Source organism: Ambystoma mexicanum, chromosome 2p (genome assembly GCF_040938575.1).
Source record: "Ambystoma mexicanum isolate Mex_15411 chromosome 2p, UKY_AmexF1_1, whole genome shotgun sequence".
NCBI classification, from domain to species: Eukaryota; Metazoa; Chordata; class Amphibia; order Caudata; family Ambystomatidae; genus Ambystoma; species Ambystoma mexicanum.
In genome coordinates, this window is record NC_090923.1 from 725,835,759 (window position 1) to 725,847,987 (window position 12,229).

The 12,229-nt window shown below is 50.3% G+C and overlaps 1 protein-coding gene across 10 annotated transcripts in view; it reads right to left on the minus strand.

Annotated features, from left to right (window-relative positions):
• Window positions 1-12,229, minus strand: part of BICRA (BRD4 interacting chromatin remodeling complex associated protein) — a 1,420,469-nt gene that overhangs the window by 793,515 nt on the left and 614,725 nt on the right. The window contains exon 1 of one of the 10 annotated variants that reach the window (XM_069644337.1): window positions 9,019-9,077. The exons of the other annotated variants lie outside the window; for them this stretch is intronic. The gene's annotated coding sequence lies outside the window, so the exon portion shown is untranslated. Of the gene's footprint in view, window positions 1-9,018; window positions 9,078-12,229 lie in introns of those variants that run through there. 10 annotated transcript variants of the gene reach the window in all.

Genomic DNA, 12,229 nt, shown 5'->3' on the forward strand with positions numbered 1-12,229 from the left:
AGGCAGCCGCTGGTCTCCCTGATCTTGCAAACAACCTTGTGGATGAGATGGGTAGGGGGAAATGCATATGCCCACAACCCGTCCCAGGGGATCTGAAGCGTGCCCTGCCGTATTCTCCCCAGGACGCCAACTGCTGACAAGTCCAGTTGTTCTGTCGCAAACTGGTCTTTGACCGGGTGACGCCACCTGCGGAAAATCTCTTGGAGGACCCTCTCGTTCAGTTGCCACTCTCCGTTTCCAGGACCACAGACTGTTTATTGAATGTGTCCCCAGGGTAGCACCCCACCCGTGGAGTGTGGAATCCGTAGTAATAGTATTATCCGCTGGAGGCGGTCTGCATGGCCTGCCTACCATGTGGTTTGCATCCTGCCCTTACCATGTGTGGTCCTGCTGTAAGTGAGCGGGTATAGTGACAGGGGTTCCTTGATGACCCGACTCCTGCTCTCAGGATGCCAAAAATAAAATGCAGCTGCAGCATCCTCACTCGCAGCCTGGTGTAAGAGATCGCCAGGAGGCATGCCGCAAGTACACCCAGCAGGCGCTGGTACCACCAGGTCTTAGTTACGGTCCTGCTGAGGAAGTGAGCAACAGAAGATTTGATTGCTGCCACCTTCTACCCCGTGGGGAACACCTTCTGCTTCTGCATATCTCACAGCAGCCCATAAGACTTCTGGAAGTTGATTGAGAACCCCAATTCGTAGAGTGTAGTCATGAGTCTGGCTGCTGAGTTGACAAAGGGGTCTAAAACAGAAAGAGCCTGTAGTTCGCTAACCCTTCTGATAGAAGTGATAGCCACTAAGAAGGCTGTTTTGTAAGTCAGGTCTTTCAGACTTGCTTTATGCATAAGCTCAAAGAGCTCCCATGAGCCTGGTCAAAACCACATTCAGATACCATCCAGGGGCTGGGTGAGAGATGGGAGGATAAATCCTCGTAACCCCTTCCATAAAGGCTTTAACCACTGGTATTTTCCACCACGATACCTTTTGTTGTGATGTGGTGTGGGCTGACAGAGCAGCCAGATGAACCTTTAGGGAATTGAAGACTAACCCAGAGTCCAACAGGTGGGTTAGATACAACACAATGTGTGAGGGTGAGCAATCGATGGGATTGACGCCCTTGGAATTGCACCAGATGACAAAACGTTTCCATTTGCTGGCATAGCAATAACGTGTATTAGGTTTCCTCGCTTCCCTGATTATGTCCATGCACCTCTGAGGGAGTTGCAGGTGTCCAAACTCTATGATTTCAGGAGCCAGACCGCCAAGTTCAGAGTCTGTGGGCATGGGTGTAGGGTCTCCCCCCTGTCCTAAGACATGTTGTATGGGCAGTGCAGCTTGACTGGTGGGGAGAGGTACATTTCATTAAGTGAGCGAACCAGGGTTGGCGGGCCCACACGGGGTCACCAGTATCATGTTAATTGGTTCCTGGTGCATCTTGTGCACTATCTTGTTGAGAAGGGGAGTTGGGGGGAAAAGCGTAGACAAATTTTCCCGACCAAGTTATCCAGAGACCATTCCCCCTGGATCAGTTCTGGGGGTACGTGGAGGCGTAATCTTGGCACTGGGCGTTCTCCTGAGTAGCGAACAGGTCGATCTCTGGAAAAACCGCATTCTGCGAAGACGTTGTAGACAATTTCTTTGTGCAGTCGCCATTCGTATTCTTCTGGCAGAGGAAAATCTCTGCTGAGTACGTCTGCCAGAAGATTGAGTTCCGCTGGAACATGTTGGGACAACAAAAACATCTTGTGTTTTCCAGCCCATATCCAAATGTTTTGGGACCGCTTGGATAGCCCTGGAGAGTGAGTGCCCCCCTGTTTGTTCAGGTAATACATTGCTGTAGTGCTGTCGGTTAGGATAAGCACTGTCTTCCCTTGCAGCTGCATCTGAAAGGCTTTGAACACAGCGAATAGCACCAGTAAGTTTATATGATTGGATGCTACTTGAGGGGACCACACTCTGTGTGCTCTCTGCTGAAGCAGGTGAGGGCCCCCCCCCACCCCATGAGAGATGCGTCTGTCGTGAGATTGGCTTCCACTGCAGGGGTGGTGAAGGTCTTCCCCTTCAAGAGGTTTTCTCTTGACCACCACTGCAGAGAGAGACTGAGGGCTGGCGAGACAACTACCAAATCTTCCCATTGTCCGCTGGCCTGACACCACTGGCTGTTGAGCCACTCTGCATGGGACGCATGCGCAGCCGCGTGTGGGTAACCAAATATATGCATGACGCCATCATTCCTAGCAAGCGCATTGCTTTGCGTACCGTCACCTCCCAACTGGCTACATATTGAGGGATCTGTGAAAGCATGCTCTGAACCCTCTCGCTGGAGGGGAAGACAAGACTGTCTTCCATCCGAATTAGCGCTCCCAGAAATTGTTTTACTTGGCTGAGGACTAAGCTGGATTTCTTTTCGTTGATTGAAAAACCCAGGCTGAAGAGGAGATGTACTGTTTTTTGGGTGTTCGAAAATCAAGCGTCGAACAATTCCCCTGTAATGAGCCAGTCATTGAGGTAAGGGTAAACTAGGACTGATAGTCTGCAGGTGTGCTGCTGCCACTGCCAGGACTTTGGTAAACATCCTTGGCGCCAAGGCGATGCCGAAGGGGAGTACCTTGAATTGGTAGTGTTTGTCCTGGATCATGAACCTTCGTTATTTTCTGTACGCTGGCAACACTTTAATATGAAAGTATGCATCTTTCATGTCCAATGTTGCCATGAAGTCCCCCTGTTTCAGCAAAGGGATCACCTCCTGCAGCGTTACCATGCAAAACTTCCGGGGTTTTATAAACTTGTTCGCTCGGCGCAGATCTAGAACAAGACGCATGGTGAGATCCTTTTTGGGTACAAGGAAGTACACTGAATAAATACCCTTGTTTATCTGAAGAATAGGGACGACTTCTATGGCGTCCCTTCCCAGCAGTGCTTCCACCTCTTGGATCAGGATCTCCAGATGGTCCGGTGAATGGCGCCGTGAGCGCGGCGGTCTGAACTTTGGAGGTCGGGCGAATTCCACGCGATAACCACTGGCGACCGTCTTTAAGACCCCAATAGTCAGAAGTTATCCCCTCCCATGCCTTGAGGAAGATGTTAATCACCCCCCCCCGACCGGGGAGACATGGGAGGGGACCTGGACTTGGTGGTCATTTCTGGCCAGAGGCTGTGGCTCCTCTGGGATTGGGGCCTCTGCCTCTACCTTTGCCACATTTCTGACCCCTTGAGGGGTAGTAAGTGGGGCTTCCAGATGTTTGATTTGTGTTGAAGTTACCCGTGCCGTAGTTGTTTTGAACAGCACGGGCTTGCCCTAGAAAGGACCGCCGAGAATTATTAGCCCTCTGGGAGGAAGGTTTCTGTGTAATTTGGTGCAAGGACCTTATAGTCTCATGCTCCTTCTTGGCTGTCTCCAACGCTTCATCCACTGCTTTCCCAAAGAGGTTAGTCTCCTCAATCGGTTTATTAATGAGGGAGGCCTGAGTCTCAGGTCTAAATCCTGATGTACGCAGCCATGCGTGTCTTTTCAGAAGAGTCCCTTGTGCAACAGACCTGCTTGCTGTTTCTGCAGTATCTAGGGTGTTCTTCACCACATTCTGGTTAACCAGTCTTCCCTCCGAAACAATGGCGCGAAGCTTTGTCCTGGTGGGTTCAGGAACCTCCTGGAGGCCTTCCTGCAGCAAGTTCCATTGGGCATCATCGTAGCTTGCTAATAGCGTAGTATTATTAGCAACCCAAATGGTGTATGCAGCTGATGTGACACGTTTGCCCAGGGCATACAACCTTTTAGACTCCTTGTCCAGTGGTGATTCTCCCGTGGCAAGGGGTACCCCTGCCCTCTTTCGAGTGGTAGTCACTACCAGTGAGTCTGGGTTGGCATGCCCTTTGATATACAGAGTGTCGGAAGGAGAAGGTTGAAATAATTTTTCGACTCTCGGGTTCACTGCCCGTGTCTGAGTAGGTGAGACCAATGAGGGAGCTACCAGTCTCTTAACAGAGATAAGGAGGGGGATGGATTGAGTCGCCGGAGGTTTTTCCTTAATGATATCCTCCACGAAATCCTGCTCAGGTACCGCCTCTTGAGTGGCAATTTTGAAGTATTCAGGTGCTTTCTTCAACATGGAGTTGAAAGCCATCTGGTCATCCACAGCGAGCTGGCGTGGACGGAGGAGAGTCTAGGCACAAAATATCAGAGTCCTGATCTTTCTGTGTCCAAGGGTCTTGACCTTCCTGCTGGGTTTCCTCCCAGTTCTCCGTCGTATCCTGCTGATCTTCCTCAGTTTGAGAAAAGAAGCTTCTTCACTATAGATGTCTCTATATGTGTCCATATGGACCACGTCTTCTTGTTGGAAAACCTGAGACTGAACTTCTTGAATTTGGAGGTTAGGGTCTACCCGTGTCCTTTTCGGGGGAGGATGATCAGAAGAACTGATAATCTGCTCCAGCCGATCCATACAACCCTCGAATTTTTCTCTAGTCCATTTAGAGGATCCAAACGCGCCTACGCGAGGAGAAACTACGTTCTCCGCACTGTGGCGTCGAGAAGAACCTCTCAGGGTGTCGGAGAGGGGCTCTGGACTATCTATGTAAGTCTCATCGGAATCGGGAACCAAATCCACCGAAATCTTTTCCGCGGCCTGGCCCATAACCTTAAGCGGAACCGGAGTAAGGCCCACCGCCGCTGCGATTCTTCCGATGCTACTCTGGTTAGTCGCCGAATCGTCGTGAGAACGGCCCCGATGATTTGTTGGCAGTAGAGATACCGTCCACGGCACTAGAAGGCCTAGCAGTTGGTTTTCCGGGTTGAGGCCTAGCCGTAGTTTTCAGGCCTACTGAGGCCTTGGAAATCGCCAAAGCGTCGGGCTCGCGAGCTTCGACGCATGTAGGTTTTGGAGTAGCACCCTTGGTCTGTTTCAACTGCTCAGTCGCAGTGCGCTGCTGCGGATGCGGGGAAGGCTTTGGATCTGACTGATCCAAGAGAACCAGTGAAGTTTTCGGCGGCCCCGTTGCGCTTTAGCCTTTTTCGACGAACACGTCGAAATTGGCGTAGGGCTTGTGTGCTTAGTGCGGTGCGCTTGTACGCCCCTGTCGCCGGGTGTAGTCCCTGTAGCAAGACCAGAGTCGAGCCTGGAAGGGTCGGGGATGGGCGTGGCGGACCTAGAAGTGTCCACCTCAAGGTCTATAACATCCGCATTGGACGTTTGGTCACCCGAAGTACCCCCGTCACTTTCAGCTGGCATGGCGGGGGGGGGGGGGGGGGACTCCACGAGTGACATACCGTATGCGGCCCACCGCTTTACACTGTGCTCCTTAAGGGTCTTGGGCCGAAGGAGTTTGCACGCCGCACACAGCTTCTCGTCGTGCTCTTGGGGGAGACAGGCGTTACACGTCCTGTGTTCGTCCTTCCAAGGATATCTGACCCTACACTTAGGGCAGAATCTAAAAGGAGTCCATTCCATAGCAAAAGGGAAGGATGACCAGACCGACAGGGAAAAGAGGGGAAAGGAAGACAAACTAAACAATATGGGCACCCCGACCCCACTCTCCCTACTGTATAGGTCGGCCAGAGGGCTCAACCACATGGAAAATCCGGCCGCCGGATCTTAGGCTCCGAAATCCAAAGCCGTAGACTATTCCCCCGTAGTCTTTGTCGAAGATGTTCTTATTGGGCGAAGTGACTTAACAGGGAATAAACCGACAATTCGGTAAAGATAAACAATGTCTCTAGTAAGAGCTCCGTTATAGGGCAACCAGTTATCTGGGCGGAAAAAAACTATCTGAGGGACCTCGTCGCGCGAGGGTCCCCGAAAGACAAGATGCAATACTCCGCGGTTACCACTGGATGTCGGACCATATGCACAGCATGTGATTCTAAGCAGATTGACAAACATCAGAAATGTGTCTATCAGATCCAGGAAGCACATCCAGCCTCCCCTGCACCCTCCAGCGTCTCCGCTGTGAGAGCTGGCATCACCATTTTGAACTTCTGCAGAGGTAGGTACAGATTCGGGAAGTAAAGATCCAGGACCACCCCCAGGCCCGCCTGGTTCTTCTTTTGAATGGCAAAGATGCAGAAATAAAATCCCTTCCCCTACTGAGGGAGAAGAATCTCCTCCACCGCCTCACTCTGCCACAGGGGAACGTATCTCTGCTAAGACTGAAGGACACTCCATCTGTGGGAGGGGGTTCAACGGGGGAATAGAGGAACCCTGAAGCCCGAGGAGACTACCGAAATCACCCACGAGTCCATAAAGCGTGCGCGCCAAGCTTGATTGTGCACAGGGCCAACCTGTCCCCGACTAGGGTGCTGTGGATCTGAAACAAGCAGTCATTGCTTCTATGGATCAGAGGCAGATGACTGGGAGGGGAACTGAAAGAAGCCCTTGTGCAAAAGACTTCTCGCGTTTTCGCCTATGTTGGCTGGAGACCTGTCCAGTGACCTGGCCCGGCGATCCTAGAAACCCCAGAAATCGCCAAAGGGCTGCCCACTGTCTGAGCGAGCGTGGCACAGTGCAACGATTTTGGCTGCTGGTTTGGTGAGAATGGCTAGGGATTTGGGTGACTGCAAACTGATCATCTTGTTATCTAGTTTGTCTGTGGTGGAATTGAACAAGCAGCCGCCCTCAAAAGGCAGGTCTAGGATTCTGTCCTAAACGTCAGGGTTCAACCTGGTTGCCTTAAGCCAGGCTGACCTTCACATATCCATCCCCACGCAGATTGCCCCGTTAGCGGTATCCATGTGTGCCACAGTGGCTTCCATGATGTCCTGTGCCACTAGTGTTGCTTTGGCGAGTCCCGGCTTGAAGGAGAATTGTTTGTCAGCTGGAATGTCTGGGAGGAAGTCGGCAATTTCTCTCCATAGCCATTGATTAGCAGCCGCCAGTATGGCATCGGCATGTCTGCGGTGGAGCCCTGCATTCGAGTGCACCTTCTTCCCATAGGCCTAGAGCATTTTTTCTTCCTTGCCCAGTAGTGCTGAAGTTGAGGTGCTCATCGAACACGTCTGAAGCTTGGTCTATATAGACGCTAGCGCAATGACTGACAAAAGTGGCTGGGGGTGAACTGACAAGAGCAGGGCGTCGCCCTCCACCTGCAGGAATTTCGCATCTAGCCTTTAATTTACAACCCTTGTTAGCCAGAGCTAAGAGTCCTTCTGCAATGAGATGCCATATCTGAATTCCGCCTTGATGGAGACAACTTCCGCCAGTACCCCCGACTCCGGCAGCTCCTTCTTGGGCTGAGGGATGCCCAGGTATTCCATTAAGCCAGCGATTCCATCATGGAATGCCATCGCCGAAGAAGGCATGACCTGCTCCGCCTCGTTGTCGTCTTGCTGATCACCTGCGCTACACTGGTTTGCTGGGTCTGTAGGCGTTAGGTCTGCCGATGGAGCTGGCCCGGCACTGGAGCTGGATCTGGAGTGTAGGCGCTGCGACCAGAGCTACCAGAGACCTGGGCAGCGGTGGAGGTGCAGGCTGCACAGACACCAGCTGATGTGGCTGTGTGGGCTGCAGCATGTCCTGAATTATGCCCTAAAGAATGTTCCCCATCTGCAGAGACTGCAAAAGGGTCAAAACCCTGAACAAAACGTTCCTTGCAGGCAGGCTGGGAGCAGTCCTAAACCAGCACCGGCTGCAGTGGCGTTAAGGCATGTTGTCCACCTCCACCTTGTGAGTACATCCCCTCATTGTACTGTGCTTGCCATGTGAAGGTTGGGTATTAAGTGGCCAAAGTGACCGGAGTCGTAGGAACCTAATACGCCCTCACCATTGGTTCACGCCTTTGTGGTTCACCCTGTTGGCGGGCTTCTGACCTGGTTGAGATCATCTCCCGCCTTTGGGAGGCATGGCCTGGCCGCCATCAAGTCTGCGTGCAACGCCATCTTGTCCGTGCCTACCGCACGTGGAACCATGGCTGACACGGGCCTGGGCTTGACCTGCATGCCTGAACGCATCGGCTCAGCCCCACCCTGTACCTCGGCCATGGGACCGGTAGTGCTGTGTGTAGGCATTGCCTAAAGGGTGTGTCCCTGGCAACAGAGCTGAGCGGCTCGGGATGGGTACCAGTACCAGAGCCATTAAGCTCCGCGCCAGCGGAACGGGTATGGCCCCTGGACACCTCAGCCGCTAAGCCGGTAGTTACAAGAGCCTCTGTGTCCTTCCTGCCTGTGCAAGGGTTTCGACTGAACCCGCTGGAAGAAATCGCCCCTGCGGGGTGATTTTGAGAAGAGTACGCCTACCTTCTTGGTCTTCCTGCACACGTATTCCTTAAAGCTCTCAGCAAGCAGCCTTCCCATCCGTGGTTTTCCCAAGGAACCAGAGGCAGAGAATGTGTACACCCAAGGTGGGTAAGTAACAGTCGCACGACGGGCACCTGCTGAAGCCAGCTATGGCCAACATGTGCCGGGGATGGGGTAGGTCACCGGTGAACAGTGTTTCCAAAACCTGGATAGTAGAAAAAGAATAAGATTAGGGAAAGTGCATGGAATGACTAGGCTTGAGGCCTCACCCAGGAGCGCAGGTACAATAGGTCTGCTCCCGTCGACGTGGAAAAGGGGACTGAGGTGTGGTGCCGGTGGGAAGGGTGAAGGGAGCGCATGCTATACATTTAAAGGGAAAGTGTTATTTTTCTGGTGAAAAGATTCTGTTCCCGTCCCTAGTGAGGGACGCCCATACAGGATGGAGGAAAGGGCAAGGGACATAGGAGTAATCATATTTGTATTGTTGTTGCCGACACGTTTGATAGGTATCTATCCATCCTGGGCTAATCTGGTGTGATTTCTATATACTCTTGCTCCACTGTCTTATATTCTATTCTATTTATTCTATATATTCTCAAAATATGTCCTTATTGCATTTTATGCTCCCAATATTTAGATTAACATTGGTCTCCCCACCTCCAAGTCTCACCATGTTCAGCTGTCTAGAATCTAAATAAAGATAAATCTGTTTACTATACAGCCTTCGTTCTCAATTCCTAGAGTCAGTTGTTCAAAACATAAATGCGACTGTAGAGGGCTTATGTCTACACTTACCCAATTATAGATCGGTAGACATTTAATCTCAATTGTGTTTCCCCAGCACGTCCGAGTGTCTCAATAGCTGCGCACCTATGGGAACAAAAGTGTCCCATTAGCGCGATAAAAACTGAAATAGTCAGTAAGCATTACTTAACCTATGTTATAATTATATTCCTCGATTGTGCATTACCTTCAGAACGCGAGGTATCCAACCAGAGAAACAAATTTGGTTCCCCAAGTAAGCTTGCGTTTTTACACCGTTGTCCTGGTTACCCCCTCAATGAGATCGAGGTTATCAACCCAATAGCGCGGGGGCCATCTTGATCAAGTTGTAGGTTAACAATACAAAGACTAGATTTAGGCTGGTCCACCCACCAGAATCAACACTTTCCAACCTCAGTGAGGTATATTTTTATATACTAGATCATGTGGGCACTAACGCCACCTCTCAACCAAAAAATACTGCACAATAGTCAAGGAACCGATATGAATTTTAGAAACTTCTTATTCGTGTCCAGATTTATAAAGCATTTTCTGCCTACTCTCCACCCCGTTGTGACCATATCCTCATCCACTCCTGTGTTCAATTCTGTTAATATTAAACACCCGGAGCCGTACCGTGCATTTCGGCGTACGGCCACGAGGTCATATTATTTCACTCAAGAGCCATCTCTTCATTAAGAGTGCAGCTTCCAGCTCCTTCAAACAGAGCGTCCATTTCCTATCGTGCACTAATCATGAGCCTTACTCTTGTGCCCTATTGCTTCACTCTCTCTCCTCCCTTAAGGCCCACATACACATGCAGCCATCTTATTTAAATCTCCATCCTCATACAGTTACATTTACCTGGAAAGTCGTGTGGGGACAGTTACTTTCTACCCAATTTAGGCAAGGTCTTACCATGCAGCCTCAACCAGTGCCACTAACAACCCAAAATGGCTGCAGTGATAGTTTCCAAACCATTATTCATATCTCTCTCCCAGACCAGAGACCCAGTCACACCCAGTCAGAATACGTTTTTTTAACCATTAGAAACATTGCACCGGTAGATAATTTTCATTTCTCCCAAATCTCTGGCCCGTTCACAATATAGAATACAAACCACCGGATGGTGGCCTATGAAAAAGACAATAAGTCTCACTCTAAGTTCATACCCGTTGGTGCTAGTGCATCTAGAGTCTCTATCCATTTAATCTCTTTCTGTAATCTTTTCTGTATATCACTCCCTCTGTTAGGCATCACCACTCTTACCAAAATCACAAATTGCACCTGTGCAATACTGTGTTTTGCCTGGCCAAAGTTGCTAGGGGATTTTAGGTTCCTTGTTCGAATACTCGACATTGTACTCTGTAAAACTGACAGGTGTAATTGCCCATTCTGTGCCCTACAGCGGTGAGGTCCCCCTATGGCCTCACCGCTGTAGGGCACAGAATGTAGGGCCGTGGCCATCCCCTGTCGCACCCCAAGTTGGGATGTGATCCCAGGAGACGCCCTTCCCTTGTCCGGCACCTTCAGCCTCCTGGCCTCACCTCCCAACCCCCGTTTCTTCGTCCCCCCCTTCCCATCGGACCCCTCTTGCCAGGCTGAAGCCACCTCTAATTATTGATCTATTAAGTCAGTATGCCTTTAGCTTTTGTGGTTTTGGAAGTTTGGCTTTTGTGCCCACTATAAATTCCTATTTATTAGCATGCTGCAGCCTTGGTTGTCCAAGCATGCACTTGGATGACATGCATTACTTACCGTAATAGCATTTCTGATGATTGTATCTGCTTAGATTCACATGCTGTGCATATGGTCCCACATCCAGTGGTAACCGCAGAGTATTGCATCTTGTCTTTCGAGGATCGAAAAGGGGACATCGGCAAAGGCGTCTCTGTAACACTATCCCTACGGTGATGTGCAGTGTCCCCAAAACCCCTCACGCGCTGAGGTCTGTCCGATTGTATTTTTTCTGCCATGAGGGAGCCCAAGGCTAACGTGAATGTACATGAAGAGAGAAAGTAGTAAGACGTCCATGTTCCTTCCACCCGAGCGGGGACGAAGGGTGGGTGAATGTCAATCTAAGCAGATACAATCATCAGAAAGGCTATTACAGTGAGTAATGCATGTCTTCTGATGCTTGTTAATTTGCTTAGAATCACATGCTGTGCATAGACTAGCAAGCAGTACCCAGAGTTGGAGGTGGGTTGTGAGAAGGAACAGTAGTGAAAAGATGTCTTCATACTGCTTGTCCCACCTGAGAATCAGACCTAGAATGAGTGTCTAGGCAATAGTGTGTTGTAAAGGTGTGTACAGAATTCCAGGTTGTCGCTTTGCAAATGGACTCTAGGGGAACATTTGCAATGAATGCTATGGAAGCCCCAATGCCTCGAATAGAATGTGCTCTAGGCTTGAAGGGCAGTTCTCTCTTAGCAAGAGTGTAACAAAGTGTGATGCATTTGACTATCCACCTTGAGATAGCCGACTTAGAGACAGGATCCCTTCTCTGCCAGCTGCCACTGAAACGAAATATTGGTTTGTTTTGCTCAGTGGCTTTGTTCTTTCCACGTAAAACATGACTGCCCTGCGCACATCTAACGTGTGCCGGCTCCTTTCGACCATATTAGTGGGGTTCTGGAAGAAAGCGGGCAGTTCTATTGATGGAACGTGGAAATAAATGTAGGCGTAAATCGAGTGCGAGTGCGCAGAACCACCTTATCTCTGAACAGTAACAAAAGGGTCTAGTACTGAAAGGGCCTGTAGTTCACTAACTTTTCTAATAGAAGTGATAGCCACTAGAAGGCTCTTATAGGTAAGGTCTTTTAGAGTTGCCTTGTGCATAGGCTCAAAGGAGGACCCCATGAGTCTAGTCCGAACCACATTTAAGTCCCATCCGGAAGCTGGGTTAGAAATGGGGGGATGAATACATTAAACCCATTCCATAAAAGCCTGATAACTGGTATTTTCCACCACAACACCTTTTGCTGTGACGTAGTGTAGGCTGAGAGAGCAGTTAAGTGAACCTTTAGGGAAATAAAAACCAGGCCTGAATCCAGTAAGTGGGGCAGGTACAACACAATGTGAGTAGAAGAGAAGTGTTACGCTCACCTGGTCTCCAAGGGGGCGCCGAACGAAGCTGGACTGCAGCGGTCTCCACCAGCGTGACTCGTAGCGAAGTGGTGAGTGACTGCACTTGCCCACTTAGTTTCGTCTTTCTGGCATGAAGGAAGATTTGCCTAAAATCTTG